Source organism: Pelobates fuscus, chromosome 3, assembly GCF_036172605.1.
Source record: "Pelobates fuscus isolate aPelFus1 chromosome 3, aPelFus1.pri, whole genome shotgun sequence".
Lineage (NCBI taxonomy): Eukaryota > Metazoa > Chordata > Amphibia > Anura > Pelobatidae > Pelobates > Pelobates fuscus.
In genome coordinates this window covers 266,901,340-266,926,411 of record NC_086319.1, presented here as the reverse complement: position 1 = coordinate 266,926,411, position 25,072 = coordinate 266,901,340, and positions in this window count along the sequence as shown.

The following is a 25,072-nucleotide window of genomic DNA, read 5'->3' as shown; positions in this document are numbered from 1 at the left end:
AGTTGGAAGCAGGGGGAGGTCGTCGCAAGGAGCTAGTGGCACAGTCAGACAGCATGCATCGGCACCCGGGGTCAGCCCGACAGCACGCCAATCAACGCATGCTGTGTCCACCATCAGAATGCTGTAATTGCAGAGCTCAGCAGTGTGGTATTTTTTTGTGTGTCTGCCTCTGACAAGAGCGATGCCATTTGCAGCCTGTGCCAAAAGAAACTGAGTCGTGGGAAGTCCAACACCCACGTAGGTACAACTGCTATGCGCAGGCACATGATCGCACATCACAAACGCCTATGGAACACATGAGTACAAGCAGCACACAAACTCAAAGCCGCCATCCTCCTCCTCGTCCAGCATCTTCAGCCACGTCAACCACTGCTGTCCTCCTTGCCCCCTATTAACCATCCGCCACTCCGTCTCTCGCCTTGAGCAGTTCCCGCTCATCTGCCCACAGTCAGTTGTCTGTCAAGGACATGTTTGAGCGTAAGAAGCCAATTTCAGAAAGTCACCCCCTTGCCCAGCATCTGACAGCTGGCTTGTCCGAACTATTAGCCCGCCAGCTTTTTTTTTTTTAATTCTTTATTTTTGCAGTGCAAAAAATCATAACAGCAGGCGTGTGGTGCCCCAATAGCATTCCTCACGCTGATCATCAACATTTTTAACAATGGGGTTTTCATAAATCCGTGCACATTTTTTAGTTATTTATGTCGAGATTGTCCACGTTTACACATTACACTGAGTATACAATTAAAATGTGGTCCTAGTTTAGCTGAGCAGGTGTAACGAAACCTTGGCGGCACAATGCGTTATAAACTTTTTGGAGCATTCAATCTAGGCACTGGCTTATCTAACTGATCTAGGACACTTGAATACAAATGTAACATCGCTAACTATAGTATAAAATATTCAAAGATCTTGTTACCCTGACTAGGCACAGGAAAAGCATTGAAAAGTAGTTAACAGCTTACTGATGATTAGTATAGTAGTACCTAGTTAGAATAATACTTATAAAAGTTAAACTATGTGTACACAGCTAGGGGGCGTCATACAGCAGTTAGCATTGCTAATTGTGCATAGGGAAATCACAGCTGGCTTTCAATACCATAACAGCTAGGAAAAGCATTTTTCGTTGATATGCATTTTTATTTCACCTTAGATAACCAAAAAATTCTGAGATGACATTGGCAGGGCTATTCACTTGTGTGATCTGTCATGAATTGTAATTTGAATGTTAATTTGAACTGTGGGGCACAAGAACTTGAATAGAAAACATCTTTAAGCCAACTATGTTTTCACTAAGCCTAGTGAATAACTAACATTAACGAGTCGGATTAAACGCACTCTGCACTCGAGGTATGATCTGTTTAAATGACCCCACTCTGGGCCCTAAATGGTAGAACGTTTCACATGGGCATACGACAGGTACACATGGCAATTAAAATCAGAAAACATGTAAAACATTTTTAGATATACTGGAAATTAGTACACCAATACTATTAAGCACGTTGATTAATAAACTAAAGAAATGTTAATCTATCAAAGCGGCTTGAGAAAATGTATGTTTAAAAAGATACAAAAATATCAAAATCTGCTTATAAAAAATAAATACTGCCTCAAAATTCAAAATGCAAGTATGAATATTAGCACACACAAGCTATCTACCAAATGTGAAAACTATTATTTTGCTTTTCTGGCAACTAAAAGTAACATACTACAGAGTTTACTATATTCAGTGCAATATCTAAAGGAAGTACTGGCTAAAAAATTCAATGGAAAACTATTAGAGTTGTAAAAAACTGTATTAAGTCGGTTGTTTTCTTTTTATCTGGTGAATAAAATGTTTCTACATTATATCACACAGCTATTTGTCGTCTTCAAAAAATTCTTCTTGTGGTTTTGTCTTTCTGTACTTTCAGGATTCATGTTTGCACGTTTTTTTTAAGAATTTGCCAGGAATCTATTTTTGAAGTTGTTCCCCTCCTCTTGATACGATCAATGACCTGAGAGTCTCCGTAAGCAGGGTTGACCTGTTAGTCCCGTTTTCCATTCAAGTTGCACATGATGTCCCGGCTAGGTTTCTAGGGACAAATGTTGGAGCCTCGATGTTGCCCCAATATGGAGGGAGCGTGGAGTTTGTTGGAGGCTTCGATATGAGTAGCGAGTCTGGGGGGAGTCCCTCTGCCTCCTGCATGTTGCGTACGGTATGCCTGGCGTACGCATGGCGACTTCTCGCTTCAGTAGTTAGGACACGCCCTCCTAGCCCACCAGCTGTTACCATACAAGCTGGTGGAGTCTGAGGCGTTCCAAAAATTTTTAGCTATTGGGACACCGCAGTGGAAGGTACCCGGCCAAAATTTCTTTGCACAAAAGGCAATCCCCAATCTGTACTCGATTGTGCAAAAGGAAGTAATGGCATGTCTGGCACACAGTGTTGGGGCAAGGGTCCATCTGACCACTGATACCTGGTCTGCAAAGCATGGTCAGGGCAGGTATATCACCTACACTGCGCATTGGGTAAACCTGGTGACGGCTGCCAAGCATGGAATGCGTGGCTCTGCAGAGGAGTTGGTGACACCGCCACGACTTGCAGTCAGGCCTGCTGCCACCTTCTCTACTCCTCCTACTCCATCCTCTTCCATAACCTCCTCGACTGAGTCCTCTTCTGCTGCTGCGTCTTGCTCCAAATCAACGGCACCCTCCCAGCTCCCCAGGTACTATTCCACATCCCGGATATGGCAGTGTCACGCCGTCTTGGGTTTGACTTGCCTGAAAGCAGAGAGTCACACCGGACCAGCACTCCTGTCCGCCCTGAACGCACAGGTGGAAAAGTGTCTGACTCCGCAGCAACTGACGATTGGCAAAGTGGTTTGTGACAACGGAACAAATTTGTTGGCGGCATTGAAGTTGGGCAAGTTGACACATGTGCCGTGCATGGCACATGTGTGTAGTCTGATCGTACAACGCTTTGTGCATAAGTACACAGGCTTACAGGACGTCCTTCTTGTCTCTGTACTTAACTGCCAACCGCTCCTCTTGGCGCAGAGCTGAGGTCTCCCCCTTCGTAGCCGGGTGCGTGCAAGTTGTCCTGGGAAACCAGTGCTGTTCTTTTTAATTGTGCCGCAAGCTACTGTATCAAAACAGTACAGTAGCTTGAACAAAGGGACACTTGTATAAAAATTGGCAGTATACAAGTGGTACCCTTTGTTCATCAGGGGGAATATCAGGTACCAGACAATCTTGCCACTGGTTCCCATATGTTCTGGGCAACCTGGAGGATCAAGGTGGCTATCCTTTCCCTCGTACACCCGGAAGGCCTGAGTATACCCAGTCTCGCTATCACAGAGCTCATACATCGTTACACCATACCTAGAGCGCTTGGAAGGCACATACTGCTTGAATCCCAGCCTTACCTTATACTTCATCAGGGATTCATCCACGCATATATTCCTTCCAGGTGTATAAACCTCTGCAAACCTGGCAGCAAAGTGGGTAATCAGGGGGGCGGATTTTATACAGCCTGTCAAACTGGGGATGCTACCTAGGGGGACACAGGCTGTTGTCGCTGAAGTGCATGAAATGCAGAATCATTTCATACCTCTTCCTCGACATACATTGGGAGTAAATGGGGGGTAGAGCAGATGGGGCTACTGCTCCAGTAGGAGCGGATGGAGGGCTTCTTTATGAAGCCCATCAGCATAGTCAATGCCTAAAATCTTTTAAATTCTGGCACAGTGTGTATCTTTGCCAAAAAAGAGTCCAGATTTGTAGCTCGGAATTGATGGGCATATAAATTATTTTGGGCGACAATGTTCCCCAATATAGGGATCCTTAGGACAGGTGTCAATCCATATCTGCCAAGTGATCCTATGTAGGGGTAACAGTCTCTATTCTGCTCTGTGTCAGTGTGTATCATGGTCTCTGAGGACAGGTGTCAATCCATATCTGCCAAGTGACCCTATGTAGGGGGAACAGTCTCTATTCTGCTCTGTGTCAGTGTGTATCATGGGCTCTGAGGACAGGTGTCAATTCATATCTGCCAAGTGACCCTATGTAAGGGGAACAGTCTCTATTCTGCTCTGTGTCAGTGTGTATCATGGTCTCTGAGGACAGGTGTCAATCCATATCTGGCAAGTGACCCTATGTAGGGGGAACAGTCCCTATTCTGCTCTGTGTGAGGAGGAACGGGAAATAAGTAGCTCGGCATCCAACCTTGTGCAAATGGGGTTTTTCATGCTGTCGTGCCTGTTGAGGGACCCTCGTATAAATAGGCTGAAGGAGAACGACCTGTGCTGGGTGTCCATGCTACTGGACCCCCGGTATAAGCAGACAGTGGCGGAAATGTTACCGAATTACAAGTCGGAAAGGATGCAGCATTTGCAAAATAAATTAAAAAGTTTGCTTTACACAGCGTATAAGGGTGATGTCACAGCACAACGGGAATCTAACAGGGGAAGAGGTGGAAGTCATCCTCCTCCTCACACGACCACGCCATATCTGCCAAGTGACCCTATGTAGGGGGAACAGTCTCTATTCTGCTCTGTGTCAGTGTGTATCATGGTCTCTGAGGACAGGTGTCAATCCATACCTGCCAAGTGAACCTATGTAGGGGGAACAGTCTCTATTCTGCTCTTTGTCAGTGTGTATCAGGGGCTTTGAGGAGAGGTGTCAATCCATATCTGCCAAGTGACCATATGTAGGGGGAACAGTCCCTATTCCTCTCTGTGTCAGTGTGTATCATGGTCTCTGAGGACAGGTGTCAATCCATACCTGCCAAGTGACCCTATGTAAGGGGAACAGTCTCTATTCTGCTCTGTGTCAGTGTGTATCATGGTCTCTGAGGACGGGGAACAGTCTCTATTCTGCTCTGTGTCAGTGTGTATCATGCTCTCTGAGGACAGGTGTCAATCCATATCTGCAAAGTGACCCTATGTAGGGGGAACAGTCTCTATTCTGCTCTGTGTCAGTGTGTATCATGGGCTCTGAGGACAGGTGTCAATTCATATCTGCCAAGTGACCCTATGTAAGGGGAACAGTCTCTATTCTGCTCTGTGTCAGTGTGTATCATGGTCTCTGAGGACAGGTGTCAATCCATATCTGGCAAGTGACCCTATGTAGGGGGAACAGTCCCTATTCTGCTCTGTGTGAGGAGGAACGGGAAATAAGTAGCTCGGCATCCAACCTTGTGCAAATGGGGTTTTTCATGCTGTCGTGCCTGTTGAGGGACCCTCGTATAAATAGGCTGAAGGAGAACGACCTGTGCTGGGTGTCCACGCTACTGGACCCCCGGTATAAGCAGACAGTGGCGGAAATGTTACCGAATTACAAGTCGGAAAGGATGCAGCATTTGCAAAATAAATTAAAAAGTTTGCTTTACACAGCGTATAAGGGTGATGTCACAGCACAACGGGAATCTAACAGGGGAAGAGGTGGAAGTCATCCTCCTCCTCACACGACCACGCCATATCTGCCAAGTGACCCTATGTAGGGGGAACAGTCTCTATTCTGCTCTGTGTCAGTGTGTATCATGGTCTCTGAGGACAGGTGTCAATCCATACCTGCCAAGTGAACCTATGTAGGGGGAACAGTCTCTATTCTGCTCTTTGTCAGTGTGTATCAGGGGCTTTGAGGAGAGGTGTCAATCCATATCTGCCAAGTGACCATATGTAGGGGGAACAGTCCCTATTCCTCTCTGTGTCAGTGTGTATCATGGTCTCTGAGGACAGGTGTCAATCCATACCTGCCAAGTGACCCTATGTAAGGGGAACAGTCTCTATTCTGCTCTGTGTCAGTGTGTATCATGGTCTCTGAGGACGGGGAACAGTCTCTATTCTGCTCTGTGTCAGTGTGTATCATGCTCTCTGAGGACAGGTGTCAATCCATATCTGCAAAGTGACCCTATGTAGGGGGAACAGTCTCTATTCTGCTCTGTGTCAGTGTGTATCATGGGCTCTGAGGACAGGTGTCAATCCATACCTGCCAAGTTACCCTATGTAGGGGGAACAGTCTCTATTCTGCTCTTTGTCAGTGTGTATCAGGGGCTTTGAGGACAGGTGTCAATCCATACCTGCCAAGTGACCCTATGTAGGGGGAACAGTCCCTATTGTGCTCTGTGTGAGGAGGAGGAACGGGAAATGAGTAGCTCGGCATCCAACCTTGTGCAAATGGGCTCTTTCATGCTGTTGTGCCTGTTGAGGGACCCTCGTATAAAAAGGCTGAAGGAGAACGACCTGTGCTAGGTGTCCACGCTACTAGACCCCCGGTATAAGCAGACTGTGGCGGAAATGTTACTGAATTACAAGTCTGAAAGGATGCAGCATTTGCAAAATAAATTAAAAAGTATGCTTTACACAGCGTATAAGGGTGATGTCACAGCACAACAGGAATCTATCAGGGGAAGAGGTGGAAGTCATCCTCCTCCTCCCACGACCACGCCATATCTGCCAAGTGAACCTATGTAGGGGGAACAGTCTCTATTCTGTTCTGTGTCAGTGTGTATCAGGGGCTTAGAGGACAGGTGTCAATCCATATCTGCCAAGTGACCCTATGTAGGGGGAACAGTCCCTATTCTGCTCTGTGTCAGTGTGTATCATGGTCTCTGATGACAGGTGTCAATCCATACCTGCCAAGTGACCCTATGTAGGGGGAACAGTCTCTATTCTGCTCTTTGTCAGTGTGTATCAGGGGCTTTGAGGACAGGTGTCAATCCATATCTGCCAAGTGACCCTATGTAGGGGGAACAGTCTCTATTCTGCTCTGTGTCAGTGTGTATCATGGGCTCTGAGGACAGGTGTCAATCCATACCTGCCAAGTTAACCTATGTAGGGAGAACAGTCCCTATTGTGATCTGTGTGAGGAGGAGGAACGGGAAATGAGTAGCTCGGCATCCAACCTTGTGCAAATGGGGTCTTTCATTCTGTCTAGCCTGTTGAGGGACCCTCGTATAAAAAGGCTGAAGGAGAAGGACCTGTGCTGGGTGTCCACGCTACTAGACCTCCGGTATAAGCAGACAGTGGTGGAAATGTTACCGAATTACAAGTCGGAAAGGATGCAGCATTTGCAAAATAAATTAAAAAGTATGCTTTACACAGCGTATAAGGGTGATGTCACAGCACAACGGGAATCTAACAGGGGAAGAGGTGAAAGTCATCCTCCTCCTCCCACGACCACGCCATATCTGCCAAGTGACCCTATGTAGGGGGAACAGTGCCTATTCTGCTTTGTGTCAGTGTGTATCAGGGTCTCTGAGGACAGGTGTCAATCCATATGTCAAGGTGCAATATGTCATATGTCAGGTGTCAATCCATATCCATTGTGATTTAGGAATGTTAGGTGATTTCTGCCCTTCATGGATTAAAACCAGACTCTGCATCAACTGTGTAATTTTCCATGGGAGTTTTGCCATGGATCCCCCTCCGGCATGCCACAGTCCAGGTGTTAGTCCCCTTGAAACAACTTTTCCATCACTTTTGTGGCCAGAAAGAGTCCCTGTGGGTTTTAAAATTCGCCTGCTCATTGAAGTCAATGGCGGTTCGCCCGGTTTGCCGGTTCGCGAACGTTTGCGGAAGTTCCCGTTCGCCATTCGCAAATTTCGTGTTCGCGCCATCACTATTTAAAAGATATATATATATATATATATATATATATATATATATATATATATATATATATATATATAAGCTTGTAGGGGATTTATTAAATGATATCCTTCTTCTTTGGAGATAGTCCTATTGATAGTATTTATGTTTTCATTTTTCTTGAACATGATGTTGTTGGGAGGTATTTTAAAATTAAATTGATAAGTAATATTACAGAATAGAACTAATTAGTTTGAAAACGATATTTAGAAAAATATTAATTTATGTAATAGAATTAATTAAATATGTAATAAATACGTTTTTTTTTTTTTTTCATGAAGGGTCGTACCCCTTTTTTTTTTCTATTATAGAACAGTGTCTGGGAATGTATGCCTTTGCGTGTGCCAGATTGTGGACCCAGACAAGCGAAGTAACCTACCCAACTGGTGGACACAAAGCAACAAAGGCAATTGCTGCCAGGAAGGATGAGCTCCTTGGCAGGAAAAGGGTTGGACCAAGCGTTACACCTAGATCAGCAAAACAAGAGCATACACAAAAGAGGAGGGAAATAACAGAGGAGGGAATAGGATTATGGTGTACAGTAATAATATTATTAGCTGGCCCGCAGCTGGGAATTGTAGCGTAACAAGGCAACAGCCTAAAGTAAAGTACATGTTTCTGACAGGATAGCAAAAGACCTGTAATAATGTCAGACAGAAATTGACTAGTAGAGTACATGCATCCCACAGAAACAACATACTTAATTAAACATTGTAATAATGAAATCTGGACCTTAAGGGGCAGTATAACATTGAAACAAATATAAATATTTGAGTGGCTGAACCAGCTGAAATTAAGCAAACTCTTCATGAAACATAAAGCAGAATTTACATGTACCGAATGATGTCGTAATTGTGGCCGCTAGAGGTTAGTGTGAGAACAAAAGCTGAATTAGAGTGACTCGTTCGGTTGTATTTAGTCAAATGGCCAATTACCGAACGGGATGCGAAACATAGAACAGTGAGGTAAGTAGGAGTGAATGATATGCAACGTCCCAAATGAACGATTCGTAAGGTATTATAGCTGTGCAATGGCCGCGTGCATGCAGTGGCGTCGCTAGGGGGGGCCAGAGGGGGCAATGCCCCCCTACATCATGCTGTGCCCCCCCTTGGGCCCCCCAAATGCCAGCAACCTACTGGCTATGTGTTTAAATTATATTCCCTCGGGCTGTAACAGCCTATGACAGCCCGAGGGAATGCAGGGCAGAGCAGCTGGAACGGTGCAGGGGGCTGTCTGGGGCCGGAGGGAGCACTGACAGGCTCCCCGGCACAGGCCGCGCCCCCAAACAAAGCCCCACCTCCCGCACACAAGCCCCACCCCCGCCGTTAAGCAGCAGCCCATGCTGCTGCTGGAAAGCATGGAAGATGGCTGCCTGACCCCCAGCAACAGACTCCAGTGACAGGTAGGCTTAATGTGCTTGTGTCTGTGTGTGTGTGTGTCTGTCTGTCTGTCTGCTAGTGAGGAAGCTTGTGTGTCTGTGTGTATGGACTCAGCAGTCTGTCTGTGTGTGGACTCAGAAGTTAGTGTGTGTGTGTGTATGGACTCAGCAGTCTGTGTCTGTGTATGTGTATGGACTCAGAAGTCTGTGTCTGTGTCTGTGTGTGTGTATGGACTCAGCAGTCTGTGTCTCTGTGTGTGTATGGACTCAGCAGGCTGTGGCTGTGTCTGTGTATGGACTCAGCAGTCTGTGTGTGTATGGACTCAGCAGTCTGTGTGTCTGTGTGTGTATGGACGCAGCAGTCTGTGTCTGTGTGTGTGTGTATGGACTCAGCAGTCTGTGTGTCTGTGTGTGCATGGACTCAGCAGTCTGTGTGTCTGTGTGTGTATGGACTCAGCAGTCTGTGTGTGTGTGTGTGTGTATGGACTCAGCAGTCTGTGTGTGTATGGACTCAGCAGCAGGACCGCCATCAGGGCATGGCAACCATAACGCTTGCCATGGGCCCGGCGGTCCTGGGGGGCCCGAACTACTCTGGCAGTCCGAGCCCCACATTCCTTATGTGCACTTATATATATATATATATATATATATATATATAGCAATTTTTGCTATATATATATGTGCACAGAGGGCCCCCTGCTACCTGTAGAAGAGGGGGCCCAGCAGCACACTCTGTCCTCCTTTCCAGCTGCTCTCTGTCTAACTTCCCTACGCCCTGCGGCTGCCAGCGCTTTGCCATGGGTTACCGTGGCAACGGTCCGCACAGCACGCAGACCTGTCTCGCGAGTGTTAGTCAGAGAGGAGCTGGAAAGGAAGACAGTGTGTGCTGCTGGGCCCCCTCAATGTAACGTGGCTGGCTCGCTCCACCATGCCACCGGACCACCAGGGAATGCGATCTCCCCCCTCCCTGGCACGGTAAGAACCAGGGAGGGGGAAAAATTTGAAAATATACACAAATAAATAAAAAAACTCCCCTCCCCCTTATTTTAATCACACACTGCATCCTTACAAGCACACACTCTGCACTACACACACTACATTCACTAAAAACACTATGCACTACACACACACACTACATTCACTAAACACACGCTGCACTACACACACACACTACATTCACTAAACACACTCTGCACTACACATACTCACACTACATTCACTAAACACACTCTGCACTCACTACAAACACTACATTCACTAAACACACTCTGCACTACACACACACTACATTCACTAAACATACTCTGCACTACACACACACACTACATTCACTAAACACACTTTGCTCTACACACACACACACACACACACTACATTCGCTATACACGCTTTGCACTACACATACACAAACACACACACACTACATTCACTAAACACACTCTGCACTACACATACACACACTACATTCACTATACACTCTCTGCACTCACTACAAACACTACATTCACTAAACACACTCTGCACTACACACACACTACATTCACTATACACACGTTGCACTCACTACACACTACATTTACTAAACACACTCTGCACTACACACACACACACACACACACACACACACTACATTCACTAAACACACTTTGCACCACACACACACACACACACTGCATTCACTTTACTTACATTACACTCACTACAAACACACTACATTTACTAAACACACTTTGCACTCACTACAAACACACTACATTCACTACAAACACACTGCATGCTCTATACACAATACATTTACTATGCACACTACATCCACTACAAAAACACAAACTCTGCATTCACTATACACACCTACATTCACTACACACACACTCTGCATCTAATGCATGCATGCAAACATTACATACATTACACAAAATGTACAATCTGCATCCACTATACACAATGCATCCATGACACACATACTGTTTCCACTATATACACTGCATCCATGACACACATACCGCATCCACTATACACACTGCATCCATGACACACATTCTACATCCACTATACACACACACACACACTTCATCCTTGTGGGCAGACTCAGGGCTGGCCCTGTCGGCCCAGATCTTGAGCTGTGTCAGGGGCCCTAACATTTCTGATGGAAGCCCTGCTCAGCAGTCTGTGTGTGTGTCTGTGTGTATGAACTCAGCAGTCTGTGTGTGTGTGTATGGACTCAGCAGTCTGTGTGTGTGTGTGTGTGTGTGTGTGGATTCAGCAGTCTGTGTTTGTGTGTGTGTGTGTGTGTGTGTGTATGGACGCAGCACTCTGTGTGTGTGTGTGTACTCAGCAGTAAATGTGTGTGTATGAACTCAGCAGTCTGTGTGTGTATATGGACTCAGCAGTCTGTGTGTGTATATGGACTCAGCAGTCTGTGTGTGTGTATGGGCTCAGCAGTCTGTGTATGTGTGTGTGTATGGACTTAGCAGTCTGCGTATCTGTGTGTGTGTATGGACTCATCAGTGTGTGTGTGTATGGACTCATCAGTCTGTGTGTGTGTCTGTGTGTATGGACTCAGCAGTCTGTGTGTGTCTGTGTCTAGGACTCAGCAGTCTGTGTGTGTATGGACTCAGCACTCTGTGTGTGTGTGTGTGTATATGGACTCAGCAGTCTGTGTGTCTGTCTGTGTGTATATGGACTCAGCAGTCTGTGTGTGTATGGACTCAGCAGTCTGTATGTCTGTGTGTGTGTGTGTATGGACTCAGCTGCGTGTGTGTTGTACTCAGCAGTCTGTGTGTAAGTGTATAAATCAGCCTGTGTGCATTCAGCAATGTCTGTGCATTCAGAAATCTGTGTGTGTGTATTCAGAAGTATCTCGGTGCTCGTATTTGTGTACTGTGTGTATGTACTCAGCAGTCTATTATAATTAAAAATTTTATTCCTGTGAGTTGTTGTGTAGGAAGGGCCCCAGTGCACTGCTTTGCCCGGGGGCCCTTAACACTGTTAAGATGGTACTGCTTGTGTGTGTCAGTGAGCTTCTATTTATTGAGAATGTGTGTGTCCCTGAACTTCTTTGTAGTGAGCCTTGTGTTTATACAAGTGAGTTTGTCTGTAGTAAGCCTGTGTGCGAGTCAGAGAGTTTTTTGTCTGTCAGTGAGCCTATTTGCGCATGTCAGTGAGCTTGTGTGCTCACTGTACTATATATATATATTGACCTGTAGGAATGGCATACATTTTTTTCCAGGGCTGCTTTCCAGTTTGGCTCTGCCAGTGAGTGCGCTTTACCGCTGAATCATCTGTGTGAGCTGCCGCACACTTTAGCCCTGTTACACGCATCTGGGAGCTGCTGTTGACAGGTACTTGTAGTCTAGAGATTGGGACATAGGGTATATTCTCAGCTATCTGTATAATACTATAGTGCTGTTCTCTGTATAATACAGGTCTGTGTCTGTATAATATCCTGGGACAATCAGTGTTCCCTGTATAGTGCTGCTCTCTGTCTTGGGATATTATACACAAACAGATCTGTATTTACAGAGAGCATCACTATACAGGGAGCACTGACTGTCCCAGGATATTATACACACAGCCATGTATTATACAGAGAGCAGCACTGTACAGGGAGCGCTGAATGTCCCAATGTCTCAAATGTTGGCAACTATGGCACTATATCAAGGGAAATGTTTTTTTTTTTTTTTTTTAATAATCCCTGGTGGAAAATAATGAATCCTCCACCAGGGATTATTAAAAAAAAAAAAAAAAAACACATTGTGTCGGGGGCGGGGCTTAACATGCGACAGGGGCAGGGTCAAACTGCGTCGAGGGCGGGGTTAAATGTGCTCCCCTACTTTTGTCCCTGGCCCACCATGTACCCCCCCTAAAAATGAATCCTAGAGACGCCACTGCGTGCATGTGTGTAATAACCCTTTCAGGCTGACTCATGGTTCGTAGACTGCACAGGACCCAGGAAGTGGTGGAGTGATCCAGAAGCTGTGAGGGGAAAGAGGTCGGAAGGACATGGTCTCAGATGGCATGCAGAATAGTGCTGCGGCCAGAAAGCGCTTTATTCCCTGGGAGGAGTCGGCACTCAAGAAACTGGAGGATGGCCTGGTAGGTGCAGGAGGATGCTCGGGGGTGCTGAGCTGAACCAGGACAAGTAGAAGTGGAGGCGTCAGCGGGAGAAAGCAGTCAGTTCAGAAGCGCTGGTGAGTAGTTTCCACTGGGGGATGCCAATGGAATATTGATAGCAGCAATGATATGGCAGTTAATTTGAAAATGGTGACGTGACTGGAAGTAGCCATACCTAACTAGCCAGACCAATAACGTATGTGAAAGAGGATTGGAGGCCCTTATAAAGGGGACCCCAAACCTTTCCCACAACTATAGGGCCTGCCTTAAATATATATATGTAAAACTGGTTTTCTATGCAGACTTTTAAATGGAAATAGGGTTCATGTAGTCAGTAGGGAGCTGGTTGCCCTTACTGGGAATAAATCTACAAAGCAACAATAGAAACTCCCAGGAGACCAGAGGATACAAACAATTATAAGATCACTTATCTTAGCTACAATATATATAATCGAATTCATACCCATTACATGACATACACAAAACATTTAATGGTAGCAGTACACAGGTAAGCTTCATTTCTTCTGTTTGCTGCTGGTATTCTTTCTTTTAATTCCCCATCAATCATCCTAGTTGTACTAAACAATTATGGGTTTACCAGTTATCAAATATCACAGCTAAAAATTGCAATTTAAATGTAGTTCATGGAAATTATGTGATTCTTTAGATTTTTGGATATATACAGTAGTTCTATATTTTATTTTATTTATAAAATATTTTACCAGGAAGGATACATTGAAATTTCCCTTGTCTTCAAGTATGTCCTGGGTCCACAAAACATTGCATTGATACAATAGGGTACAATAAAATACAAAAACAATATTAATATAAAATATATACAAAATTTAACATAGAACAGGTAGGAAATATTTAATCAATCATGACAGGTGCATTCTGTTTTGAGATTTGTAGAGAGGGATTTCTCAAAGGATTTTAGGCCTGGAGAAGATTTGAAAGTGAGCGGGAGGTCGTTACATAATTGCGGTGCTCTGTAAGAAAAGGAGGATCCGGCTGCTTTCTTTTTGTATTGAGGTAGACTAAATAAGGTGCTGGTACTAGTTCGGAGGTTATAGGAGGTGGGAACAGTCGGGGAGAGCATTCTACTCAGGTAGGGTGGGAGCTTCCCAGAAAAGCTCTTAAACACAAGGCTGGAAAGATGAAGGGTGCGCCTGGATTCCAGCGACAGACAGTTTAGTTCTTTTAGCATGTCACAAGGGTGAGTCATGTAATTACATTGTAGCATGAGTTATACAATGTATTGAGCTTATTAAGGTGGGTTTGCAGTGCAGCTGCATATACTACATCCCCATAATCAATGATTGGCATCAGCATTTGCTGTACAATCGTTTCCTTTACTATGCAAGTTTTTCTATGTGGAGGCCAAAAGATAGATTGGGGTCTAACAACATTCCCAAGTATTTAAAAGAGTGGACTGCGGTCAGTGTGCTATTTGATTTTGTTTTGATGGATAGATGGGAATTTAGTAATTTGTGTAATTTAGGTACTTTTCCATAGATCATTGTAACAGTTTTGTCAGTGTTTAGCAAGAGTTTCTTTTTTTGTGATCCAGTTTTCCACCTCTGTGAACTGGTCTTGGAACACAGCCTCAAGCTGCGGTAGACCGGATTTGCTTGCAAAGATTACTGTGTCATGTGTGTACATGTGTACATTTGAAGATTTGCAGACATTAGACAGATCATTTATAAATAATGTGAAAAGTAAGGGGCCGAGAATGGAACCTTGGGGAACACCTCATGTGACTGGGAGAGGGAGGGAGTAGCTGTCAGAAATGGACACATATTATGATCGATCCGATACATATGATCGTAACCAGGTTAGCGGATGATCACCCAATACCTGAGTTTTTTAGTTTGTGCAGTAAAATGTCATGGCCTATGGTGTCAAAGAAAATGGCTCCAGTTAGGTCTCCTTGTTCCATGCCAGTTTGGATGTCATTGCAAACTTTTAAGAGAGCAGTTGTAGTGTAGTGATTCGGGTGAAAACCTGATTGATCAGGGGTCAGATAGTTTGATTGTTGGTAATACACACATAGTTGCGTATGGCCGCATTTTTCTAAGATTTTTGACAATACTGGGAGCAGTGATATTGAACGATAGTTAGAAACCAAAGTACTGTCACCACTTTTATGGATAGCACTACTACTTCCAAAGTTTGGGTATGTATCCAGACACCAAGGATTCATTAAGTAGAAATTATTTAGAAAATATTCTTGTATATTCTACACATGTGCATTTTTATTGTAATATATATATATATATATATATATATATATATATATGCCAAAAAATAGCCGCTCACCAGTCTTTAAAAACTCAAATGCTTTATTCAAATCAAGATAAAATCAGCGACCAACGTTTCAGTCCCTGCTCAGGACTTTAATCAGGGTCAAGGATGATAGGACAACCCGTTGTAACCCGTTGCATTTTTTAATGAGGATCTACTAAGCGTGAGTGCAGGGGATTTTTCTGTTTTTTTTATATAATATCTTGTTAAAACTAGGTTAAAGATCCTTTCTCACAATGTTATGCCCAACTCATTTACGGTTGATATCACTGTTTCATGCTTAATAGACTGGGCATTCCATACTGGTATAGTCTTTTTAGGACACAGATTGTGATGATAACATGTGATATCACTGGTAAGGAGTTAAGACAATCAGCGTAAAATATATTTGATTAATACTGCTATGGCTAAAACTAAATTAAAATTTGCCGTCAAAATTAACACTGTTGTACACTGACAATTAAGTGGAATATATGTGTTTTCCTACAGTGGCACACATCCTGTGCCAGAAAGTTATAACTACAATGTAACAAGTTTGAATGAAAGAAAAAACAATATTTATGAAAACCATAGGGGCTAGAAACTGGTGCCTAAATGGCTGCTTAAAAAAATATGGAATATCCCATGCAAAATACCATGCAGTTTTTACTTTAAAAAAAATATATATTTTTATTGAAAAATGAAAAATATAAACATCTATAGGGATTAATCATGCACTGTGCTGCTGAATTTCCCTTAATGTGATATAGAAATATATTCAAATTGCAGGTCTTGAAAAAGAAATATACCTATAAACTGTCATTGTGACACCTGAAAATCTTTTATTTCATAAAAATAATTCAGTGATCTGTCCACATAAAGTCATTTATGCCATTTTCATCCATATTTTTAGATGCGCTTTAAACATGTTACCTTAAATGTAATTTTCCCAAATGGTGATTTTGTTTCAACAAAATAAAATCACATTTAAAGCAAAGTGTTTCATATTCTTTCAGAGCAACATAAAGCAAATGGACAACAAAACAGCGGAAGCCAAAGGATTCCATATTTTGGCATTTTCATATAATACCGGGATACAACCATTTCTTTTTGTTTCATTTTTAATTATCTACTTGATTGGGATTTTGGGGAATTTAATTATAATTACAGTGATTTATTTAGATTTTCATCTCCACAATCCCATGTACTTCTTTCTATGTAACCTGTCCTTGGTAGATCTTTTCTACACCACCGCCATTTTTCCTAAATTGATGCACATAATAATTACTGGTGAAAACACAATATCCTTCACACAGTGCTTCACCCAAATGTACTTTGTATTACTTATGGCTTGCACAGAACTTACATTGCTTTCTATCATGGCCTATGATCGTTATGTTGCTATTTGTCACCCATTACATTACCCGCTAATCATGGGCAAGAAAAAATGTATTTTGCTTGTAATAAGCAACTGGATATTCGAATGTTGTAATGCTTCGTTTTTTACTGTTTCTGCCTCGAAGTTAACCTTTTGCAACACTAATAACATACAACATTTTTATTGTGATACAAAAGCTCTGGATAAAATCGCCTGCAATGATAAAATCTTTTATATTATAATTTGTACAGAAATTCTCTTATATGGGCCTTTTACATTGTTTTTCAATGTATCATCTTATATTAAAATAGTCAGCAGTATTCTACACATGAAGTCAACTCAAAGTAGGAAAAAGGCATTCTCCACCTGCACATCTCACCTCATTGTCCTTTCCATGTTTTATGTCAGTGTCTTATGCACATACATGCGACCAACCTCTGAGAACTCAGAGACTCTAGATCAGATATTCTCGGTTCTATATACTGCTGTGATTCCCATGTTAAACCCTATTATATACAGCTTGAGGAATAATGAGGTAAAAGGTGCTCTGAAGAGAATTATAAGTGTACAAACAAGGAAATAAATATTTGTATTTGAAATTCTAAAGCACCTGTATAAATGTTATAAATGAGAAGTACACTCTTAAAGTGGAAACTTTGACATAAAACATTGAAAATGTTCATAATATCTTTGAAATATATATTTGCCCCTCTATCAATTAGAGGCAATCAGCACTAAACATTTTTAGCCCCGGGAAAAAGTCCTGAACAACGGCATTTACTAGTGTCCATATCTAATCAGTTGCACTACTCTGCTGAACTCTGAGCAAGTTGAATAACTACAATAGGGAATCATAGAAATATTAAGGTGGAATTATATTTATTAGGTAGCAACTAATTTGTGGAAATTGGATACAATTATGCCAGAAATCCTACACCTTCCCTATACATGTGAAGGGCTGATGTATATCCATATTTGATGCAAATTGTTACCAGCCAGCTGATACTTGATAAAGTACATGTGGCAATTTCTACCAAGTAGTGGTTGTTTAACATCTGCCAATTTCACAAGTAGTGACAAAGAGTTACCGTCAGTCACTACCGAGAAATTAGTTACCAACAGCTCCCATTATTCTCTATTGGAAGAACTTGGTGACTGGTTCCAACCCTCTCGCTACTTTTATTGGTTGCCATTAAGCTTTTAAACAGACTAACTGATAACACGTGTGTTACCCTGGTAAAAGACAAATTGTTAATTGTTAGTTTTATCAACATAGGGCTGGTGTAGAGTATTTATAATCACCACTAAATTTACGTTTTTATTCCAGGAAATTGATTTCACTTGAACTGTATATTTTTCTATTCTCTAATACTGTGTGTACTTCTAATAAATTTAATGGAATATTTTTTTTTTGTTTTTTTTTTGTTAATACTATTAAATCAACTCAGAAATATTTAACAGTTGACAAGACAATCCAGTTTAGTTGCACATTGTTTTGCACGAGAGAAGAAACAGAAGCATTCCCTTAAATTTATTGGAGGTCACCTTTGATATTGAGACATTACTCTAAATCTGTATTTAACAGTAATTATCTACTAGCCATTACACAAATATCCTCATTGAGTTACAATACTCCCAAAGAAATGTATTAAATTGATGATGTTAGTTCATTTTTGAAAGCCAACCAAGTAGCGTATGTTTCCTAAGTCATCAATATCAGACAGATAGCTTTAAATACATTTACATATTGTGGGAGTATTCTTTTTATTACTATTGCATTTTATTACATTTATAATGGATTTTAATTTGAAGAAAAGAAAGAGAAAGGGGATGCTGGTGCACTGCCCAAGGTAATCAACCATGGGGCAGTGGGTTCAGCAGTACCTAAGTTACTTGTGTCTGTACTTCCCTAAATCAGAGGATAACCCTAGTAGAATAATAACTCAAATAACAAAAAATAGCTAAAGGGTGCAACAACTCTGAAGAAAGGAAAGACAGTGATAATAAAAACAACCTTTTTAAAAAAGAAATAGGGGTACTTAAAAGACTAATTACTGGTATTTATAACTATATACAATAATTACTCAATGGAGGAAAGAATCCTTGCAAATGTATAGAAAATAAAAAGGGACAAGCTACTGAATATGGACAGTAAGCCAGGATCTAAATGTCAGTAGTTATACTAGGGAGGCTCAAACAATAAGGCCAAATATATCCTAAAAAACTCCTCTCTAAACAGAAAGCTTACCAACACGCTAATAACTGAGACAGGACAAGAGAAGGGAAGGGAGGAGAGAAAGACACAATGCCCCCCAATACCTTTCCTTAACAATGTACACTGACCCTAGATACCTTGGCACCTTAGCAGGGTTAACGTGCTCATCAGCCTAAGATTAGTATGTAAATTATCCTTTCTAGTTGAACCATCTCTAATATCAATCAGCTCGATAAGGGTGTGGGCACAGTCCATATCTTTCAATGTGAGCCTCAAATGTTTAGCTTTTTCTCTTTTTTGATATGATGGTATTTATGTACGGCTAATTTACGGATAAAAAGATTTATATAAACAAATGTATCAAATTGAAGTGTAGGTACAAAAGAAAGCCCTTTTGTCAGAAATTCTATCTGCAATGCTGTACAAATTAATAACCTTCAAATGTTTGGTGAATTTAATGTCTGCTTCTCCGATGGCCCCTGGACCTGGAGGAAAGTTTGGTCCTTGGGCCCTGTATCTCATCTGCCGGATGGAGGCCTAGAAAATTTACTCCCTTCTCAAGAATACTCTTGGGTATAGAATTACATACTGTATTCTGTATAGTGGTAGGTGACTCACCTTCGGTAACCGTAGACTCGCGCTCAGAGGCACTCATATGATCAGAATATGTTCTCACACTTCTTTTAGGACGTTTACCGTATATACTCGAGTATAAGCCGACCCGAATATAAGCCGAGGCCCCTAATTTTTCCCCAAAAAACTGGGAAAACTTATTGACTCGAGTATAAGACTAGGGTGGGAAATGCAGCAGCTACTGGTAAATTTCTAAATAAAATTAGATCCTAAAAAAATTGAATATTAATTGAATATTTATTTACAGTGTGTGTATAAAGAATGCAGTGTGTGTGTATGAGTGCAGCGTGTGTATGAGTGCAGCGTGTGTGTGTGTGAGTGCAGCGTGTGTGTGTGTATGAGTGCAGTGTGTGTGTATGAGTGCAGTGTGTGTATGAATGCAGTGTGTGTATGAATGCAGTGTGTGTATGAATGCAGTGTGTGTATGAATGCAGTGTGTGTATGAATGCAGTGTGTGTATGAATGCAGTGTGTGCAGGGCCGGTGCAAGGATATTTGCCCCCCCCCCCCCATATGTCCTGACCTCCCCTCCTCCTCCCCTAGTGGTCCTTATCCCCCCCCTCCCTCCCATAGTGGTCCTTATCCCCCTCCCTCCCATAGTGGTCCTTATCCCCCCCCTCCCTCCCTCCCATAGTGGTCCTTATCCCCCCCTCCCTCCCATAGTGTTCCTTTTCTCCCCCCCTCCCTCCCATAGTGGTCCTTATCCCACCCCCTCCCTCCGATAGTGGTCCTTATCCCCCCCTCCCTTCCATAGTGGTCCTTATCCCACCCCCTCCCTCCCATAGTGGTCCTTATCCCACCCCCTCCCTCCCATAGTGGTCCTTATCCCACCCCCTCCCTCCCATAGTGGTCCTTATACCCCCCCCCCCCCACAGTGGTCCTTATACCCCCCCCCCCACAGTGGTCCTTATACCCCCCCCCCCACAGTGGTCCTTATACCCCCCCCCCCACAGTGGTCCTTATACCCCCCCCCCCCCCCACAGTGGTCCTTATATCCCCTTTTTTTTATTATTATTTTTTTATTATTATTATTTTTTTTTATTATTTTATTTTTCGTCCCCCCTCCCTGCTTGATACATGGCAGGGAGGGGGGCTCTCCTTCCGTGGTGGTCCAGTGGCAGTTCAGTGGGGGGGAGAGGGGGGCTGGCAGAGAGCGTTACTTACCTGTTCTGCAGCTCCTGTCAGCTCTCTCCTCCTCTGCGCCGTCCGTGCAGCTCCTTCTATCAGCTCACACTGTAAGTCTCGCGAGAGCCGCGGCTCTCGCGAGATTTACACTGGGAGCTGACCGAGGTGCTGAACGGACGGCGCGGAGGAGGAGAGAGCTGACAGGAGCTGCAGAACAGGTAAGTAACGCTCTCTGCCAGCCCCCCTCTCCCCCGGTCTGTATTATGGCAATGCAAATTGCCATAATACAGACCTTGACTCGAGTATAAGCCGAGTTGGGGTTTTTCAGCCCAAAAAATGGGCTGAAAAACTCGGCTTATACTCGAGTATATACGGTATATATCCGCCCTGTTTCAAAATCAGAAATGTCTTGAAGAAAATTTTGATCTTTTTTAATCTTAATCTGTTGCGAGAATATATCCAGATTAGTTTTCCACTTTACTCCTAAATTTTCAAATAGTGTATCAATCTTAAAATTCTGTATCTACTCTATTTCTTTAATTAGTTCCTCCTGCACCAAGGAAAGACTATCTGACTCATATTTACAGATAATATACATAAATATCTGTGAGCATTTAGCTGCTGCCTCTTCCTATTCTTTGAAAAAGGCTCCTTGGTCTGTATAAGAAAAAGGGGTGTAGGTTACCATTAATATATATGCTCAAATGTGTATATGCACCTTAATGAAAGCCTAAAATGTAGAGCTTCCACTATTAGTTACTCTTTAAGATGTGTCTCATTGTTTTATTTTATTTTATTTTATTTTATTTCATCTTAATTATTCTATTTTTTTTATTTATTTATTACATATAAGTGTCTAAAAATATCTCTATTGCTTTTTGGTTTTAATAAGTTTATTTATGTGATGTCTATATACTCATTTTATTTTCCCTATTTGCACTATTACATCAAATGTCATATTTGATATGCCTAATCAGCTAGTACCATTCATACTTGATTAATTCACCCATTCATTTATTTAGAATTAGCCAGTATATGTTATACTTAACTAATTCATCTAATCATTCATTTATTTACCTCCTTAACCAACTTTCAAACATATTTAATTATGTATTTTCTGAATATTATCAGTCTATACTGATTTATTAACGAAAGGGCGCGCTAAACTACATTTCCCATGCACCCTTTCGCCAATTTGCCGATCACGTGACCCGCGTGCCATCCTCCTATTGGCCGCGGGTCACGTGTTGTTTCACAATCCGCCCCTCATGCAATAGGTGCCGCACACTCATTGGACGTCAGCATTGCCTACTAGACCTCCCCACTCTGCAGAAGCCGATCACGTGACCGACGCACTACATTACCCATGGTGCTGTGCGGGTCACGTGACGTGCGATTTTTATAACTTTAATCTTATGAAGTTCTAAACCTCGTTTTTAAAAAATAACGATCGGATATGATTAAAACAAACGTTTTATTAAAGATACACTCCTTTGGTTTAAAATTTTAAACTCAATTTTAAATCTGTTTCTAAATGTACAGTGTATGATTCTGATTGGCCACCTAACTATGATGTCATTTTGGCGCCATTTTTTAAAGTACTAGTGTACCTATATAAACTATTCATGTGCCAGGATATATGTTATACCATTTTGATAAAGCCCCAGCGGTGAAACGCGTTATGGTTATTTTATATTGTGTTTTAAATAATAAATGACTTTTTGGTTAGATATATGCACCATTATCATTTTTTATACACAACTATAATTTTTACTAATTTTTACTATCTTTCCTGGCATTTTTATACTATATATCCTGAAGTGGGGATTATACCACTAACGCTATCCAAAAAGTGCAGTGAGACCTGCACTTCTTTTGTGAGTATATTTTATCTTATTTTATTCATCACCCAAAAATACCATCAGAGAGCACTATCTGCTGTTTTTATCTTCTTCTCCTGCAAGTTGGACCAAACCCCTGGAGGACAAGCACCAACACATCCTGTAAGCGGGGATTATTCCGCTATATGCCTACAAACCCAGAGCTGGCTATAGCTCATCTAAATGTGAGTGTAATACATAAGATTTAATACTACTACGTTTACTGTAATACACTCCGCACGATTGGTCCTCTCTTCTTGTGTCTTCCATATCACGAGACGGTGTGAACCATTACAACAAGAGAAGTCACCCCCACAGCGGAATTAGAGACTAAAACCATTTGACCTTCTGACACACATTGGAACTTATTTTTATTATTATTATTATTTTTATTGTTGTATAGTTTTTACTGGTTATTTTTTAACTTTGGCGCAACCTTTCTCTGTTTTCTACCTTGTATTCCTTGGTCTGTATGTCTGGAAGGAGGAGCCTGAATGCTCAAACCCCTTGTAATTATATTATTTCGTTTTTTGGGGCCTTTTGTGGGGCTGAAAAATAGAAGAGTTAAAAGAAAAAGGACTTCTGAAGGTAATTATAATGTTTTACTTTACAGGTATTAGTTTTCACAGACAACTAAGGAGGAGGGTAGAGAGGGTGGCCATGCCACTAATTTAGGGGGTGGGGGACAATTGCACTCTCATAACCCTTTGCATAATAATTTAGACCCACCACCCGACATACAATGGTTGGGTCTAGGGGAAAATTAGGTCCTCTCCCCAGTGATTTGTCCACCCACCTATTATTTATTTTAAAGTCTACATAGCCGGACTATGTACTCCCTATTTTGATACGTTCCATCCATATGGTATAAGGCCTTTCTACCAATGACTGTCCATGGCAGGTGGGGGCATAGGAAGTTTTTGTTAACCCCTATAGGATCTTTAAAAAAATGTTTTACCTTTTTAACGTAGCTAGCAAGCACTAGTCAGCTGCAATACAAAAATGGAAACATTAGTTGCAATGGGGATTAAGTACTGCTCACTCCTTGCAAGTTAAAACAGACTTTTATTCCAAAATGATAATAAAAATATATACTTGGCATACGGTAACATTCAGTGACATTCACAAATACTTGAAAACTGAAGGTCAGTCCCACACTAAACCTCAACCAAAAGAGGAGATGGCATGTCTACTAAACTGTGCTTCTGCATACAGGGAGACAAAAGGGCATGCACAAAAGAGAAAAAAATAAAACCACACCATAACAATAAATATATAACGGATGACTGATAAAAATATCAATACTATAAATATAGTACAGATTAAATTCATCACAGCTGGTAATCGGATTATCATATCAATACACAATATAAACCACATTGATACCATGAACACAGCTTATACATATTCCTTCAGTTAATATCGATATAGTCTACCCACGTGTTCATATAAAACTTACATAACCACATTATCAAATGTATAGAGATAACCAAAATGGTAAGCAACTTATAATGTAAACTACATTGATACCATGGATACAAAGCATGCAGTGTATACATAATTCTTCAATCAACATACGATATATATATATATATATATATATATATATATATATATATATATATATATATATATAGCTAATCTACCCATTTATAGATGGCCAGCTTAAATTCAGCTCATTATCATATGAACAGAAATATCAAGGCTGCTAATTGTCTTGTCCCATAAAAAAACGTTTTTTGTTTTTTTAAATTGCGCCATCATACAGCAACCTCTATATGGGTTATATAAGACTATATAAGAGTCCCACGTCTATGGCGATAGTAATTCTTTTCATGGTAAAATAGCTTTGTATAGGAGATATATTGATGAGCTGTTATTAGTGTGGATGGGAAGTGAACAAACAAGTTTCATTAAGCATCCATTAAGGCGGGCACTCTCTTATTCCAATAGTAAACTGGTAAACTGGCAAAATGAAGGTTCACTCAGAATTGGAACATCAGCAAGTTTTGGAAATCAATCTAGAGAAGAGATGGCAATGGCAGTCACTTTTACATCAGGTCTCCTCCACCTAGTGAAATGCGGCCTACCCTAATCCCAATAACTCTTAACCCCTTAAGGACACATGACATGTGTGACATGTCATGATTCCCTTTTATTCTGGAAGTTTGGTCCTTAAGGGGTTAAAGTGGTATGTTTTATACACTCAGAACAGCAGACGGTTTGGATGTGACCCCAGGGAAAAATTGACAACCAGTCACAGTCCTAAAAAGAAAGAACGAAAAAGATGGTGGCTCCTCTATAATGAATCTGTATTTATATGTACGTGGTTTGTCCATAAAATGTCCAGCTATTGTTAGTATTAAGATAATGGTTTGTTTGACATCAATGTAACTTGGCAGCCAAGGAGAGTGGACTGGAACAGACACACACACACACC